Genomic DNA, 16,725 nt, shown 5'->3' with positions numbered 1-16,725 from the left:
CTGTGTGTTTGTCCTAGCCGTGAGTGAACTGATTTAAAGCCAAAAGAAACCACCAGCAGTAAAAATTATGGGTCAAGTCCTCCCTGAATCTCACATGCCTTGCAATTATTAGCACCATTTTCTCGATGGCTGCCCATTCATTAATCTGATTTTAACGCATTAATTACAGTTAAAATATCAGCCCAATTAACAAGAAGGGAATCTGTCATCTCAGTGCCACGACCCATTTCCAGGGCAAAGAAGGAAGAATGCCACAACTGCTGCAAGTGAAGCTGCTGCTGCAGCACAAGGGGGCTCTTGTCAGGCACAGCAGCTCAAGGTGCCGTGGCTCTCCAGCACATGCAATCTGCCACTTGTCATGACAGAAGCCAAGTCTGGGAATGTGCACTGGGCTCCTGAACATCCATGCTGTTTGACCCCAGTTAAATCCCCTCTTACTTGCTGTCATGTGAACATTCACACACACTTGTCCCACCCTTTTGTCCAAAACAGTCCATGAGGAACAGTTTGTTTCTCACACAAGCATTTGCATTCTCCTTTGGCTATCAGTATTTGTACAGAAATAAAACTAATCATAATTTGCTATTTCACACATATTTCACTCCTGTTAGATCTCATTTCTCCAAGCCAAGGAGAAGCCACTGCACAAGCCACAGCACTTGGCTATTCCTCATAGATAAATGCAGCAGGAGCTCCTCAATATGTAAACCTAGGAAGGCAAGAAATCATAATCATCTTTTGATGATACAGTAGCCTCTGGAGAGGAGAAGGCGACCTGCCCTGAGTTAGCTACTTCAAAGTGGAAACCAGCAGGCCTTTTCCAAATGCACTTGCCACCTCCTTTTTTCCCTGGGAGAAAATAACATAAAAGCAGTGAGCTGAATGCAGTCAACCAGCCACATTTCCCAGAGGCTGAGCAGTCTAGAAAAGGCAGCACAAACTAGATAGTGCATGTATTCTGCAGATATTTAACAAAAACAAACCAGAAAAAGAATCTACTTTCCATAATGTCAGGTCAGTTTGAAGAAAACCTCTAAACATGAGAAAAGGCTATTTGCCAGATAATCATTCATAATTGATAGTTTGACCTCCTTCTGATCAGACATAATTTATTAATAACGGCTTTCAGAGCTGCTGATTTTTTAAAAACCATGGTGAACCACAGAATTAGATTTCATTCACAATATGTGACTCAAACTGGAGTTCCATACCAAAAAGAACTAAACTCTTCCTGCTCACAGTGAAATCATGTTGTTTCACAAAATGCTCTGCCTGCTCTCCCCCTGACCCACACCATTCCCTGGAGGTAACTAACTGCAAACAGACTGAGGGAGCTGGTGAAACTTGCAGTGAGCAAGTTTTGCAGCCCAGGTTTTCCTTTGAGCTGTACTGAAAATGATGGGATGAGCAGCATCACAAAGAGAGGATCCAGGCCTCAGTCCACCAGATGGAAGAAAAGAGTAAACACACTCCACATGCCTTTGCTTTCCCCACCTCTGTTACCCTGATGGGAGACATTCTGCCTGTACAGACAGAGCTTTAAAGCAGCCATCTCACATCACACCAGCCCAAGATGGGTAAAAGCCCCCTCCTACAAACAAAAAAAAATATACCTCTGCCTCTAGATCTGTTTACTGCATGATTCTAGAGAGCATTTTCTCACCAGAGCCTTTCCAAAACATGAGGCCATGGGACAAATGTCTCCCTTTTCACAGCAATGAGCAGCACACGTTCAAAGCCATCAACATTTGGAACATGAGGGCAAAACAAATCTTGTTCTGGGGAAAAAAAAAGGAGGCAATTCTCATTTATGTCCCTTGGGGAAGCTCAAGAAAAAACTACAAAAACCCAGAAAAAAAAAACCAAAGAAAAAGCCCAAGCCCTAACTCAAGGCTCCCTCACTAACTCAGAGTGCTTTGAAGCTGAGAGCAAGACCCAGGAGCAGGATGAACCTGCCCACCAGCTTCCCCAGCTCAGCCCCTGGTCACCCATGAGAGGTGACAGAGCCCAACAGGACAGGGAGAGCTATGGAAGAGCCAAGTGGAGGGAATGTGGCTCTGAAAATCGCTGGGACAAACATAATGGTTCTATTCCAGCACCACAGTTTGGGAGCTATTATCCATGAGGTATCCTTCCTGGTTCCAGGCACACACTCCCTGCCTCACTTGAAGCTCTTGAGGAAGGATATTCACATCCTCACAATGGACTGTGTCACAGAAGTCCCCAGTGAAAATAACAAAAGTGCTTTTATCTTTAAAAATAAATACAGTGGGCAGACTTCAATGCGAGCTGCGTGTATCTGGAGGCAGAATTTGGCTCAGTGTTTATAAAAGATGGTTACAGAGTAAAGCATGGATGAATTCATTCTTGCCTCTCTGTTATTCACCAAGTGCTCTCAGGGTTTCTAATGGTAGGAGAGAAACAGGGAGTGAGTCACACAATGCATCTTTGTACTCAGCAATTTAGCAATGACTATCTGCTGTGGGCTGAGATTCATCCACAGCTTGGGTGAAAATCCACAATGCACAGGTGTGCTTTGCACCATCAAGTGAGCTGGTTTTCTTTCATTTCATTAGCATAAAATGGAATTAAATTAATCAGGTAATGTAAATATTGATTCAGAAATACTGAAGTGGCCAGACAGTACAGCAGAATTTAAACAGTGATAGCCATGTAACAAGAAAAAACCTGGAATAACTGGACAACCTAGGGAAACACTGTACTTCAGGGAAGTAAACAGTCCTTCTTTTTACTATGAGTTTCTTATTCCTTGCATAAGCTGCAATGAAGGCTCCCAAAAAGACAGAGCTAAGCAGGCACAGCCAGTCCTCTAAAATGTCATGCTGCTTTAGTTAAAATTGATTTGGATCTTCATGAGCCTGTCTTTGCTAACCATTACAACAGACCTGCTTTATCAGGGAAGACACAGCAGCAGTCTGACAGCAAGTTCTCACTCTGTGTGAAGGTTAGTGGTGGTGAAGGGGTTACCAAGGAGGTGCTTGACCACAGCAGAAAGGGCAGTGGAGCTCCCAGACAGCACCAGCCTTGGCTGCACCAAGCCAGCAGCCCAGCCCCTTCCTCCAAAGCCATTCTGGCCCACAGCATGGCCACAAGCCACAGGGCAGGCTGTGGCAGCCACACTGCACAATTGTTTTTCCACAATCTGCATGCCTGGCAGAGCTGAGGATGAGGGATGGCTGCAGCCTCAAAAGCAGGGGATCAGATCTGCAGCACTGGCACAGCAGACAAGTCCTCTGATCCTTCCTGCAGTGTCCAGGCCTGTGACAGCAGAGATTTAAACCCTTCTCAGAGCTCCCAGCAGGTGAGCTGGGCACCAGCAGAGCCAGGCAGGTGGGAAGGGTGGGTCATGCTGGCACAGAAACTGCCCAGCTCCTACAGAAAGGGAAATGTTCTCACTTTGAGAAATGTTTATCTGACCAAGCCCAGAGGTGAATGAGCCATTCAGCTGTCACTCCTTCCTCCCTTGGAAGGTGTTCATTTCTCTGGGCTGCTGCAAAGCACCTCAGCTGACTCCTCTGAGACATTTCTGCCCAGCTTGGAGGGCTGCCCTCACTCCCATGCTCAGGGACCATAAATCAACTTACTCAAACTCCAGAAATCTAAAACTGAAATGGTGACATCAGGGATTAGCAGCTTGTGACTGAAAAATACCCCAATATAAAACCCACTAGAGCTCACTTTTAGCTAAAAAGAATCCCTGTACACCCCTCCTTGCTTCAACACCAACCCTTTCCAACAAACCCTTGCACTCCTATCTATCATAATTGCTTCCTGCAGGATTCAGGAAAGGTATTTGAGCTGGTGAAGGAGATGGTAACCATAACAACAGCACCATGACAACTCCAAGTGATATCTGAAACATGAAATACAGCAAGAACTTGTTACTGATAAATCTGGTCCACAATAAGGATGGTGTCCTGCAGTTAGTTCAGGTGTCAACCCAAGTGTCCCTGGGTTAAACTGCACACAGTCCTTCTCTTAACTCCTCATCTTAAGATGAGGCACCATGACAGCCCTGTCTCCTGATCAGGACACAGAGAAGGCAGCGTCTGCTCAATCCTGCCTCAGATCTCTCCTGTCTTAAGGGGGCAGGAGGGACTGAAGGATGGAAGGAGGTTTCTGGGAAGCCAGGAAGTTTCCTGGCAGCTCCCAAATTTCTCAGTGGAGCTTTTTGTTCCCACGAGAGTCACTGAAACGAGGCCTGGACAAGAACAGGGCTCCCCTCAGGGGAGCATCTCTGAGTCAGACACACTGCATTGACTTTTCCACCAAGCACAATTTCAAAGGGGCACATGCACTTCAGACAAGGCATTGCAGTTGGCAGGCTTGTCTGGAACAGGAGGCTCTGCAGCCCTCAGCCAGCAGCCATCTAAAGAACCTGTGCCAAGGCTCTGACTTCAGCTCTGGCAGAGAACAAGATTCACCAGCATTTGTGGCTACATCAGCTTTGTCACCCTCAGTGCAGAAAGCACTTTAAAACCCACCACAAACAAACAGCACTGGCTCCAAGGGCTGGGGCAGATGAAGTCATTTGGGGTGTGATCAGACAGTGAAACATTCAAAGACATGGCCCTCTTAGGGCTTTTCACAGGGAACTCAGCTCACTGGGTTGATACACAGGATTGCCAGCATGGGCACAGCAAGCAGTGGGTCCTTTCGTCATCCTCTGCAGTGAAAATTATTAAATATGCTAATATATTACTTGTATATTCTCCACCTGCCAAATGCAGGTGAGCTGCTCTTCATGCAGGTGAGGCAAACTGGACCATTCAGCAGAGGTGATACAAACCTGTCTGCTAAGCAAAACCACACACAACAGAATCTCATTTACCCAGAATAAAGCACTTGAACTACACTGGTACATCTCTGCCTTCTCTGCACACATAATTTATTGGCACAACCCTCGTTTCTTCTGGTTTCACCAAGATCTCATCAAGCAGGACACATTTACACATGATCTTGTCTTTATTCAGTGAGCTTTTAATTATATTTTAAAAAAAATGCTGCCTCTATAAATGTGTCTGCCCATTTTGATTTTTCACAGGTATTACCTACCTTTGAAAACTAATTCTACTCCTGTTACAACACAATCTTTGAAAAAACCCAGATGCTATCTTTGGGAACATCATCATGTCAGCTACTACAAATGGCATAACACATGTCCTGGGTTAATTTCTGGCAGATTCTTCCCTCTAAATACATGCAGGGGAACCAGCCTACAGTAGAATTCTGAAACACAGCTCTCTGCACCCTCTCCAAGGTCATGAACACAAAAGCAGATCCAGGGATGGAGCTGCTGATCCAGCTGCCATCCTAACTTAATTCAGTCCTTCCATATGCTGAATTAAAGGAATATGGTCAGTTTTCTGTAAGTGGACAAGCACCACAAAGATGATGATGCTAAAATGAAGTATGAAGGGGATAACAGGAAAGGATCTTCAAGCTGCTCCAGCTTGCTTGGGTAAGAATTCCTGCTGGTGTGAAAGAAGTTTCCTCCCCAAGTCAAGGACAGCAGATTATTCTTCTGCTGAGAGTGCTTTGAGCTTCCCTTCCTGACATTCAGACACACCAGGCAATCATGCCAGGCACACAGTAAAGTAAAAGCTTTGCATTGTCTACCAGAAACATTGTTCATTCATGCAGAAAAAGAGCATCAGGCAAAAGAAAGCTGGTGCCCAGGCCCCTCCAGCCAGACTCACTTAAGCACTTTGATTCTCAGTTTCACAGTCAGGAAAACTTAGAGGGCCCAGGAACCCCCTACAGCCAACAGGAGTCAAAGCTTTTGGCTGTGGCACAAAGCTTCTAACTGTAAATAAATAAACAGAAATAAGGAGAAAAAGCTTTGGAAAACTGATTGGGAAAGAGGTTATCCACAAATTCAGCTTGTTTCTATATTTACAACAAACTTGGCATTGATTAGTTAGTGCTAGAATTTTCTTTCCTAGGGAATGCCTGAGTAGTGTTTGTTGTACTGCAAAACCTTGAGCAGAAGTGGTAAGATTATTTCATCCCTTCATACTATTTTCTAACTAGTGATGTTACAAATAAAGAACTTCTTTTAAATTAAATATACCCTTATACTTGTATGACTTAAAAATATGCTGTCCACCCACACTCAGCCACCCACTTGTATGACCAATGACTGCATACCCTGGCAAATAAAATAATCTCTCCCTATCTCAAAATGAGAACATCCAAAATCTTCTGTGCTCTAAATGCTCTAGATAGTAAAATCACAATATTTGGGCTATAGTTTTATCATAGGTTTACCCTGCCAAAGCTTCACTTAAGCAACCTACAAAAGAATGTAAAGCAGGTAGTCATTCTCTAGCCTGCTCAGGCAAGGAGACAAGAGGGCAGGGAGGACAGAGACAGTACTGAAGGAACTTGGAGCCACAGGAGCTGATTTTTCAGAGAAAGTTTTTCCTTCAAAACTTTCAATTAAGCTCTTGGGCTGTGCACTGAAAGAGGAGTATATCTCTCAGCCTGTACTTGAACTACAGTGGTATTTTAAAAGTTTAATTTTTAATTCCTTGTGGTTTTGAACTTAGAAAATTCAGGTATCTAAAGCTTGAGCAGGAACCAAGTCACTGAGTCACTCAGCCTTTCTGAAATCTTAACTGCTCCCTGAAAAAAAACCCCAGTGATTCTTCCCCTGTATGGAATGTATAGCAGGGGGTACATGATGGAATTTTACACAGGCTCAAAAGCCAACTGTTGAGTTTTCCTTTCATTGTTTTTCCCATGGTTTCTCAATCTGAGAGCCTTTCTGGGGAAAGCAATGTTTTTACCACATAAATAAAATGTAGCTCTAATGCGGATTAGCAGCTTTGTTTGCTATTTTAATATTGACTTTAATTCATTATGTGCTTTCTTGTCATTCATTTTTAAAGGTCATTAAGTGTGATGAAATATCACATCCCCTCTCTGAGCATCACAATGCCTAACAACTTCTACTGAAAAACCACTGTATGACATAGACTATTGCTCTGCAAATGAAAAGCACCTATTGATCAGCCAGGCTCTAGCAAATGAACAGCTCTGTGGGTCGGATAAGTTTCTAACTGAAACACAGCATTAATCCCAGATATCCCCCTGCTGATGCAGCAAAAGAGGCTCTACAGTCCATGCCTTGCTGCTTGCACAGAGCTGGATCACTACAGGAAGAAAGGGGGTGCCCATTTTCAACTCATTCTGTGGAATCTACTCAGTCACCTCATGTTAAAAATCCAGAGGCAGCTCTGAGGTGGCTACAGTGACACAGAGGGGACATCACCTGAGATAAATGTTCTGCATCGGGGTGCTGCTGAAGGGGAACAGCACATGGGCAGCAAAGATGACAAATGGCCCTTCAGGAAGGACCTGGTTATGAATCCAGCAGCACTACTGGCAAGAGGGCTGCTGAGATAGTGCATGTAAATGTTTCATAGCTGAGAGGCTCAAAGCTCCAACAGTGCAAGCAAAGTCTTGTATATTTTCTTTTTCATGTAGGGCAAGCAGTCTGGAACACATGTCCCACCAATGACCTCGACTCTGACCCAGAGGGGCTGTCTCTGCTTGAGAAGATGATTCATTCACTCTGCCAGAAGGGCTGAATGAATAGGCAGTATTCAGACTGCAGAACACTTATCACTTGGGATTCCCTCAAAATTTAGGTCTGACATGACTGGGTCAGTAACCACGAGCTTTTGTTCCTAGCTCCTTGAACAGAAATGTCTCCTTGCATTCTTCAGTACTTCCCCCAAATCAGGTCGATTTTTATGGCTTGCTAATTATTACTGCTAGACTTCTGCAGGGCTTCATGATGAAAAGTAGTGTATTTCTGAAAGCTCAGGGCACAAAACTTACAGAATAAATCACTATCTATCAGGCAGCAACAAAATCCAGCCATGGCAGCCACTCGAATATACAATCTGGGTAGTGCTCAACTTCATTTGTTTAGGAATAGCAAGTTTTGTTCTGCTTCTATTGATAGAGCATACTAAAAATAATTTGCATTATTTGCCAATAATGCAAAAGGAGCAAAACAAGTAACTGTCACAAATCAGACTTTGTCTAGAGGTGCATCAACATCTGTCACACATACAGAGCCATCTGAAATGCCATTAGGGTTGCACAGTTACACCTCAGGAGCTGAGCTGACAAATAAAACAGGGATGACTGCATAATCCTAACTGGGTATCCTTCTGCATACTGCCTAGGTCAAGAAACATATTTTGTTCTTCCCATTCCCTCTGTCTGGATGATCTCAGTACCCACTGCACCAGCTCCCCAGCCACTGCCCCATGGGCTTCAGTCCCTCACCCAGGGCCAGTGTTTGCTGTCCAGTCTGCAGCCTCCACCACTGCAGACTTTGCCAGTGTTCTTCCCACACCAATGTCCACTTCCAGGTCCTCTCCTGCAGGTTTCATGCCAGGCAGCAGTTTCCCAATCCTTTATTGACTTCCACTTTTCCTTCCTGGACTTCTGTCCTCATTCAGCCTCTCTCTCCAACCTGCCTCTATTCACTGCTTTTCCATCCTCACCTTTCCCCACACATCCTTTATCAAAGCTGTCTCTTCTGCCCTTCACTCCCTGCTTCCACAGGTTCTTGGCCATAAAAGAAAGTGCAGATTCAGTCATGGGAAAGCTAAGAACTCCCAACCCAGGCATCTCAAAGGCTTTGCTATGCACTCTTCATCAGCAGAGTGCTGCCTGCCACTCAGATCTGCGTGCATGCCAATTGGCAAAGATTTTCAGAGAGGATTTACTCTGGGGCTTTGTCAGTGTTCCTCTGAGAATATTAAAAAAACGTCAGAAGATTTTTCTTGAAGGAAATTTTTGCAGCCCTCGAGACATTTCAATTTTCTTCAAATTTCTGACCAGTTTAGAGGGCTTTACTTGTGACATGCATACTGTTAACATCAGGCTAATAAAGGCTACAACATCTACTTCATTATATTTGACATAAAGCCCAAGATCAACCAAAAAAAATTACCATTTAAAAAACACAGCTGATGTTTCAGACATGAAACATTCAGATGACAGGCTGCTTTGAAGAATGCAGTGCACTTCACTTTGTTGAACCATTTCCAAGCAGCATTGCTCCTATCCACCTGCAGCTTCTGAAATGCAGGTGCTGTTCTTCTTTAGCCACAGCAAGCAACTACCAAGGTATGCTTTTTAAATAGAAGGTTTCTGTCAATACTAAATGAACACAAAGGTGACAGGAAGTTACTGTATAACCAGTTCTCTCCATATAGTTAATATTTCATTGCTTTCTTTGTTCCCTAGCATGAAACCCAACATGGCTCTATTTTCTTTGGCTCTTGATCTTTTACTCCTTTTTCTACTGATTTACCTGTTTAAACCCCAGGAGGCTTTAATGGGAAAGATTCCCAAAGACAACAGGAAGATTGATGAACGCTTTCCAAGGCTCTCCTTATCATGCCAGAATAATCTTCTCCAGCCATAAAGGTACAGAAAGAGCTCACATTAGGGATGACCAGTGCAGCATTTATAGTCTTCTGCTCAAATTCCCAGACTGCTATAAAAAACAGTCAGGGAAAATACCCTAAACACATGGCACAAGAAAACGTCTCACTCCACTTCTTTTTAAAATCTAGATTTTACAAAATCATTGCAATTTAACTCCCAACATTTGTTTTTCCATTTCAGCAACTGCCAAGCAAGACAGATGATCATAAGAACAGGGACAGCAGCAAAGCCCAGTGCTGCAGCCATGGTATAGAATATACATTAAGGCCCCTGGACATCCCCATCTCTGCAAATCATTGTGCAGTGTCAATGCAAAGCCAATTTAGTCACAAAAGGACAGAACTGGACTTTGATACAATAAATTGAATAGTCAGTTCCTTGGCAGGAAGAAGTCCAAGCACTCAACATGAGTGAGCAGGAGGAAGAGCCGAGCCAGTCCAGCCTTGCAGCAGAACAGATCAATAACCCCTGTGTGGAAAGCCAGGGAGAAAAGGAGAGCTTTTTTCTCCATATCAAAATGTCTCTATCCTTACCCAACCCCTAAGTGCAGCATTCTGTCTTACTGGCAATCCTTGTGCTTCTGAAAATTCTACTTTCAACACTTTTCTGAAGGTGTGGGCTTGGTCCTACCAACAGAGCCAGGCATGTCTGCTGGGAAATCACCAACATGCATCAACAATCCCTGACATACTGATCCTGGGACAAAGATACAATTCTTCTGCAAGTAAACTAGGCAAGGATATTTGGGTTTTACACTGTTAAATTCTTCAGTCCTTCACTGCTCAGGTCCTGTAAGCAGGCTGTAATAACAAAACAAAACAAAAGAAACACAAAACCACACCACCAAAAAAAAAAAAAAAAAAGGAACTTCATGTATTTAAGAGCTGGAAATACCCAGTACATTTTCTCATTGCAAATCAAGTTTTTTTTCCTCAGCAGCTTAGAGTGAGCTGAATCCTAAATTTTCTAACACCCCCACAGGGTTACTGAGGTGCACTACCTTGGGCACTGCATATTTGCAGGACTGCAAATACAGAGCACTATAAAATTACTGCAATACAGCATCAAACACAACTACAGCACACATGGCAAAGCACGAGACTGACCAACTGGCTTCCATGAGTTAGCATGTTCTAGTCATGTAGTGTTTTCAAGATCAGTTCATTAACAGGTTAGGCATTCAAATCAGATCCTTCATGGCTCCATTTTAACCCCTTCTTGCTGCTTTTTCTCTGCCTCTTTTCCTACATGAGAAATACATGATAACTCCACACAGAATTCCACAGTTTCTCAAGCATTTTCATGTGTGCAATAGTGAATCCAAACATCAGTCACTAAAACTTCCTCCCTCAGGAAATACAAATATGGCATAACTGTGATGCCAGAACACATCTGAAGGAATGAAATAGCAACGTAAGGAGTACATTACACACTACTTTAATTGCACCCTCTTTACAGAGAGCACAACAATGGAACCTGGTAAAAAGATGATGAATGTTTTCTGCATTTAGCACCACCTGCTTCCATTTTACTTCCCTTGTCATCTCTGCACCAGAAACCCTGAAATAACCAGCATCACTGCAGTTGTAATGACTTGAACACCCACCTCAATCACATACAGAAAAAAGCCTAATTTTGTAGGCTTTGGTGCTTTTAAATTATGTTTGTTACCATGAGAACTCGATTAAAATGCCACCCACAAGCTTGCAGAAAGGGGGTAAAAACAACAACAAAACAAATCAAAATGAAAAAAATCTACTTTTAATCAGTGGTAGTACACTTGCTGCATTGCAGCATTCTCACAAGCTCCCCAGCCTTCTGCAGTAAGAGGCAGCAGAGACACCCAGGGAGAATTATTTTGCTGAATACTTTATTCAGGAAAAAATTTAGCTGACGGTTGGTTCGGTTGTTGTCCAGTACTTTTATGCAATACTCCATTCAAGGAAGATAAAGCGCACATCCATGTTCTGCACCATGATACAAGGTTAGATTTGAAATCCAGACAATCACATGTATGTTAAATGTGAGGCCAACTCCAACAGCCACCCAGGACAAATAGGTTTTTTGTTGATATCTGAGATAAATCAAAGCTATGAAACCCTCTGCTTCCCCCTTCATCCTACCAATTCATTAGCTTTATACATGTATGCTGATTTTTATGAATATTTACTTCTAGAAACTCAAGTGACAGCACTGTATCTTCTAGGCTTCTTGCTTGTTTCTTCTTTCCTCTTTAATTTACAGCCTTACATTTGGATTAATGGACACAGACGCTGCATTCCTGCAGTCTGACCAGGAGCCAGAGTTTGCACCCCAAGCCTTCAGCCATGACAAATCAGGTAATTAGACTGTGGCTGAAACAAAAGCCAGCACAAACCACACCAAGCAGCTCGGTCAGTGGTGGTTGTGGGAAATGCCACAAGTGATGCAGACTGTAGGAACAGCCTGCAGGCTGTGAGAAAGGGGAAGAGTTTCCCACCTCTGGCCAGAACAACTCACTAGGCACTTACCCAGAAGGAGTCACAGAGCTCTCTCTTTAAAGACATATCTGCTCCTCCACAGGAGGGAAATGATTGCTATTGTAATTAAGAGACCACCTAAACTGTATCTCATTGAAGGGGAGAACAGAATGAATTTCCTTGTGAAAGAGCAGTCACCCTCTCCACAACATCATCCATTCAGTGAAGAAGGAGAGAAAACAACACGGGTAAGGCAAAGTGGGTATGAAAGGAATAAATCAGATGCTGGGATCGAAGATCACAGTAGAGTGTGGGAACCTTCCACAGGGAGGCAAGAAGATGAGAAAACCAGGGGTCCATGGTACCACAGGAAGGGAATACAGGGCCTGGAGAGGCAGGGTAGAAATTGTTTGTAGAGCAGTGATGAACACCACAAGCTCTAAGCAGGGAGCCAGTGCTGGATGCCACCTCACACTGACAAATCATACCCATTATTTTCATTTAAAAGCAGTTTAATTGGCAACACCATTTCCAGACTGAGCTGAACTCAAACTAAGAGAAAGTCCTGACTTCAGGCATTTCACAGTCCAGATTTACTCTGGAAGGTCTAGATACATTTCAGACTGCAAGAGGAGGCACTTTCATGACTTTATCAAATCTTCCTCACTCAGGCCAGAAAGAAATAGGTTTTCTCATCTTTATTTGGTGGTTTTACTGATAGCCAGAAGCCAGTTATCTGAACATTCAAAACCTAGGGGAAAAAAGGGACAGCAGAGTTGTCCAGTTCTGTTCTAAGGCCAACATTTACATTAGTTTTAAATGGAACTGAACTATTTTGTCCATTTCTGTTACTTGCTACAGTGAACAATATGCAGAAATAGAGCTGCATTACCAACTGGACTTTTGCTGTATTAGGGAAAACAACATTCCAAATGGAAAATACACTAAAACAGCAGAGACAAACAAGAGGTGAAGCTGACCTCCTTTTTTTTACAACTCACTATACACTGGATTTTAAATTGCAACACCCCCCAAGTAAAATAGGATTTGATCCCTTGTAAGCTGTATATCCTATGAGGTTACAATTTCCCAGCATGAATTATGGAGTCTCTAAGGTACTAATTACACTGGCAAATACTGTCCCTCCAGTGTGCCCTTTCTGGCTGCCTACAGCTCCATGCCTCAGTGGAGACTGACTGTAAGCTCCTTGGGGTCTGGAGCAGCTCTGCTGTTTGAGCACACAGCATCCAACACAACAATGATCTAATCCAGACTTGGACACCTAGGCACTAATATTATGATAGCTACAGCAATGAATCATGTAGCATTAAGAAGAATCACAGCAAAAGCTGTTGTACACAGTATCTAGTTCCCAGGCATGCCACCATTATTAACCTTAGACTCAAAATTCTGTTGTGTCTAATTCTGTTTTCAGCACAGAGTGGATGTTCTTATGATTATTAGCAGAAAAAGTGATGCAAGAGTAACTGTACAAAAGAGCAAAACATTTTTTCTTGCCCCAAAGAAGTTACAACTGAAAATAAGAATACCAGGGAGCTGCTATTAAGAGGATGCTGCAGGAAACCCACAGAGATGCAGGTAAGTGCAACATCAGGAATTAGTCATTGATCAGGACTCCTGATCTAAGTGCCTTGCAATTTACCCCAGATTTCCCACACAGACATGGAAAGGAAGATGACATTTCCCACTTCCTCTCCCCTCCTGGTATCTCTGGCCCACCTCCTGCATCCAAAGAGTTGGGAAGAGGCTTACTGAAAAGCTGCAGCAAGTCAGGTAACCTGCCTGGCAATTTCTGCCTGAATTGCTTTGCTTCTTGGCTGTAAACAGGTTTTAAGCATCTACCAGTGACTCAGTCTGCTCCACAGCAGTATTACTAACACCAGCACCGTCATCATCATCGTGATTTGACAGTAACAAAGGACATTCTGTGTCCTTCCCACTGCCTAATGATCACGTCTCAAGCCTTTCAAAATGTAGCAAGTTCTACCTTTGCTAGTTGGCAGATACAAGTAACAGAATATTCAAAACAGGTTGTGTTCAAAACAGGCGTTTGCAAAGGAAGGAATGTGTAGATAATGGCTGTTAAGACAATCAGAAGAAAGGAGGGAAGAGAAGTTGATTACAAAACTGATGACAGCCCTTCTTTCAAAGGAGGAAAGAGGAGGATTGATGCTAAGTGATAAACACAAAGAAGGAAATCCTAAAGGCTGCCTTGGTACAAGGACCTTTTGTAAGTTTGACCTGGAAGTGAGCCTGCAGAACAGCCTACTGGTCGGCAGGAGACTATTTTCAAGGGGAGGCTGATGAAGGAGGAATGGATGCCACACTGACTGTGACAGTAAGTGTGCCAAGAGCCTCCTTCAGCCCCATGTCAGAACCACCCAGGTGGGGATGTCTCCTTGCAGCCCTCCCAGTGCCAGGCAGGAGGCACTCAAGCCAACTCCATGGGAAAAGAGAAAACAACACAAATAACACTACTAAGCTCTACCTTGCACTCTGCCAACTTTCAACTTTCCCTAGTGCTACAACAAGCAAACAAACAAAAACCAAAAACAAACCCAAAAAAACCCCTGAAGTTAGCAAAATAAACAACAAGAACCACTAGAATTTTTTACTTCTCAGAAACCAAACCAACATTTCTTTTGCATCTACTACAAGAAACCCTTCTAGTGGGTATCAATTCATATCTCTTTTCTAAGAACTGTTCTAATCATTCCTCACTGACATCTTTCTGTATAATGGTGACATTCAATCATTGATGAGGGAAATTTCTAACCCTAAAACACAAGCTATGGTGTACATTTGCTCTGTAAGAAATTCATCTAAGATGAGCCTGTATCCAAAGAGGTTCCAGCCTAATTGAAGCAAGTATCAATACACAAATGCTCTCCCTGAGTGCACGGCATGCTCAGCTTGACCTCCTGCTGCCCTCAAGGCTCTGTTCCAGATGGCAGCTGCCAAGCTCCATCCCCATCTCTGTGCCTCCCCTTCTGAGCATGAGTAGGTTCACAGCAGAAAAAGACATTCAAACAATGCTCACACTCCAAAGGTTACTCAAAGTTACCTGTAATCTCAATGTGGCAGAGCCTTGCAAGGCTGTTAAAAGCTCCTGCTTACTCAGATGAGTAAATGGTGTTGGCACCTTCATGTTTTGGGGTCCCTTCAGAGAGACAGCTCACACACACAAAAGGTGGTGTCAGAAGGAGGTGCTGAGTTTGTTCACCATGCACAGGGAACCAGTCCAGCAGCCCCAGAAGCAAAACCACAGTATCAGAGAATGCTGCAACTCTCCCAAAGCTGAGTCCTCAGCTCCAGATGCTGCAAACAGGCTGTACTGACATGCCAGCTCAGAGAGCTCTATCACATATTCCTGATGCCCTCTGTGCCACCTTCCTGGTTCTGTTGTTCTGCTATTCCTCCTCCCCATCCAGCAGCCCAGCCTTGGGGGATGCTCTAACACAGGGAGAGGGCAAACAGATCTCCTTTGGCTGACCCCCTCCTCCTTTGTCACACCTTTCCCTGTCCCACACCTGTGATACATTATTTCCACTGCAAATTCTCACTGTTACTTTTAGTCACACAGAGATAAAGGAGAGACAGCAAGGCTCACAAGATCTTACACCTGTATTTTATTTTCTAATCACTGATGCAGCAACCCTGTGAAGAAAATGCTATTTCTGATCTTTGACTGTTTCTGTCTCTCTTCATTTCAGACTTGCCAACTTCTTAAACTCTCTGTGGCCTCTGACAGCATCAAGAGGCTATGGAGCACTCCATGGATATACTTTTATTTCAAGAGTAATCATTTAGGTCTGTCAGTTATGGGTGGGATCTGCAGAGACAATTTAAGCTGTGCACAGCAGACAACTGAGAACTTACTTTATCACTACTGGAACATTATCAACAGCAAAATGCAACTGCAATAAAAACTGCCTGTTACTTTAAGGTTTACAGGCTAATTTAATCCTTCATTTAGTACTTGCACTGCTGCAAGGGTATTCTGGGGCCATGGGAAAATTCCTGAAGCATGCAGGATCACTGCCTATGGTGCCCCTCCTGCCTGGCAGAGGCTGGCAGGAGCCTGCAGGGTGCTGGATGTGCTGGCAGCCTCCAGGAGCAAAAGGAGCCTGATGGGAGCAAATACCAGGGCTGGGATGGCTCCTGCCCTTCCACAGTTTGAGGCCCAGAAGGCAAAAGGCTCCTTCCAAAACTGCTGGGCTGCCTGTGCTGCACTTTCCAGGAGGAGAAGTAGCAAACAAGAAGCACCTTAACCCTCAGGCACATCATATGTCTCCAAAAGAGACTGGCACAAACCCATTTTATGTGTCCCCACAGCCCATGTCAGGCCTGTGGTGCCACGGCTTGTGAGAGAGAAAAGTTCACATATGGAAAATCAACTTGTGTGTCTGCTTTTTACAGCCTACAAATGCAGAGAGAGACAAATTTGATTTTCTGTTTCAATTTCCTTCAAATTCATAAATCCAGGAGAGCAGAAGTAAACCAGGGGATGGCTGGGAAATGGATAGATTTCCAGGCTCATAATAGCTCAAGCCGAAAAGCAGCCTTGTACCCCATCCATACACACAGAAGTGCACATGAGCATGTCCACACAAATCCTACACCATGCACCACTACCTTCTCTCAACCTGTAGTACCAGCTTGCTTTCCTTTAAACCTGTGCTTGATCCTTCATTTTTTCATCTTTGAGTATCCTGGCAGCCTCAGAATGTAATGACAAAAAGTAAGA

The 16,725-nt window shown here is 43.7% G+C and overlaps 1 protein-coding gene across 11 annotated transcripts in view; it reads right to left on the bottom strand.

The window, feature by feature from the left end:
* The window catches only part of MAP2 (microtubule associated protein 2), a 127,022-nt gene that overhangs the window by 56,309 nt on the left and 53,988 nt on the right, over positions 1-16,725 (bottom strand). The gene's annotated exons all lie outside the window — the stretch shown is intronic.

Source organism: Serinus canaria, assembly GCF_022539315.1.
Source record: "Serinus canaria isolate serCan28SL12 chromosome 7 unlocalized genomic scaffold, serCan2020 HiC_scaffold_29, whole genome shotgun sequence".
NCBI classification, from domain to species: domain Eukaryota; kingdom Metazoa; phylum Chordata; class Aves; order Passeriformes; family Fringillidae; genus Serinus; species Serinus canaria.
The sequence above is the reverse complement of the archived record's forward strand: the minus strand, read 5'-3'. Positions and strand labels throughout refer to the sequence as shown.